This window comes from Micromesistius poutassou, assembly GCF_964030765.1.
Source record: "Micromesistius poutassou genome assembly, chromosome: 9".
NCBI classification, from domain to species: Eukaryota; Metazoa; Chordata; class Actinopteri; order Gadiformes; family Gadidae; genus Micromesistius; species Micromesistius poutassou.
This window is the reverse complement of record NC_140279.1, coordinates 6,928,982-6,931,258: the sequence shown is the minus strand read 5'-3', so window position 1 is coordinate 6,931,258 and position 2,277 is coordinate 6,928,982.

Sequence of the window (2,277 nt, the reverse complement as noted above, 5' to 3'; positions counted from 1 at the left end):
TTTCAGACCAAAAGTCCTTCTCCATGGCCTCTCCGAACTCTCCGGACGGGGGCCTTCTCCAGACGTTCCCAATTCAACCACACGCCCCGTTTGGGCTTACCAGGTCTGTCCAGAGTCTTCCCCCATTCCCTGATCCAACTCACCACCAGATGGAGTTTGGTTTTTCTTTTACACATTTTACACACAGAGGGATAGCCTAGCTATCGAACAGGCACACAACCTCAAAAAATGTCACGTCTCCAAAACATAGATGCATTAAGGACCCATATTATGCTTTTTTGTGGGTTCATAATTTAATTTGGGGGTACAACTAGAATAGGGTAACATGCCCTGACATTAAAAATACATCTTATTATTCTCATACTCATACATTTCTGCAAAAATGCTTCAGGCTCTTTAAAAATAGGGCTACCCCTCCCATGCAGAACATAAACAATATCCTTAGAGTGGACTATGGATCTTTGAGGCGTAGGACAGAATTGTAGGTTTTTATTACATGTAATGAGATACAACTGTCTAAAATAATTGTTTTACAGTAATGATTCATTATACCATATGATAACAAATAAAGACATGAACACAGTTTTCACCAGGACGTGTTATAAATCCTCTCCATACAGGCCTTACAGATATCTCTCCTATCGTACATTTGTCAGCTGGAGCAGGGGCTACTTCAGACGGACTGTAGGTAAGTAGGTAAGTTCGGGCTGCCCCTTGACTGAAGTGCGCGATATAGCGGGCAACAACTTCCTCCTTTGAGGGTCCCTCATACTCGGAGGACAGGTCGGCAGGGATGGGCATCCTCTTCAACTCTTCAACAAATGGTAATGGTACTTCAAACCCCTCACCAAAGACCAGGATAAGCATGGCATTCAAAACATTGCAGTCTATAAGTCACTTTGTGTTGTAGTACTTTTAGTTCCATGTATATGTTACATGTGGCAATAAGTATATAAATATTTGTTTGTTTTTCTGTTTGTATTTAAAATAAAATAAAATAAAACATTTTTACAACTTACTGTATAGGCTGTTTTTTTTGTTGTTGTTTTTTTACATTGTGTTGCATTCCCCCTTGCTGGACTTGGGGAACACGACCAAAGTCCTTCTAGGCAAGTCCTCTCACTCGCGGCCATATTGGCCACGCCTATCGGGCAGCTATTTGGTCTTAACAAGACCAGGGCTTCTAATGAATAGGGAGAGAGCCGTATCTCCATTTTCCGAGATCTAAGGGGCATAAAAAACACATGTTTGAAATCACAATGAAAAACGTTTTAAAAGCCCTTTTTCTTACAGGTAATCTTGGGCTACAGTAGAAACATGGCTGTGCAACATGGTGGCCCCATGGAAAAGTCCCCTCTCCATATGGAGATATAAAGGGCTCATTCCAAGGTAGTGATAACACAATATATACCCTATTTAAAACATACTTCTGATTATTATGTTTCAATTTCTGCCACCTCTATTCCTCTAGATGCTGCTAAATTCTACCCACTACACCTTTAAATACAATCATATATATACACCCCATGGAGGGAATTGCGAAGAGGTTGTGATGCATGTCTTTAGTTGCTTTCGTCTAGGGGCTTAGCAAGTTTCCCAACACGTGGATTGTTAGAACTATATTATATGGACTATTGTTGTATTGTGATATGGATTGATATTCAAAATCAATTAAATAACACTATGTGAATCTGTATTGTAACATGATGAAAAACGGTATTTATAGAAACACCAGCTGCGGCCACAACAGAGAGTGACCACTAGATGAGGTGTCATAACACACACACACACACACACACACACACACACACACACACACACACACACACACACACACACACACACACACACACACACACACACACACACACACACACACACACAGTATAAAAAGGGCTTTAAGAACGTAGAAACGATATATAAATGCAATTCATTAAACGAACAAGGCGAGCTAAATATTTTTTGCCACATATGCAATACGTTCTCATTCTCACCATGCTTTCATATCAATGAACCAACTTTATATTAATACCGATCTTTCGAATCTTTCGTATTGCAGATTTCCAAAGTTATTAGAGTTCATACTTGGAGGCGAGGCTTGGTACAGTTTAAACATGTAGTGAATATCCGATTGGTTAGGGGGTTGTTTATTCTTCACCCATTGGACTATACGGAAACGTCACTAGAAGACTATTGGCTTAGAGATGAGCAGGCGAATTTGAAACTTGGAGCATCCGTGTTTTGGACTAAAACGTGTGACTCAAACGTCAGTTGCGT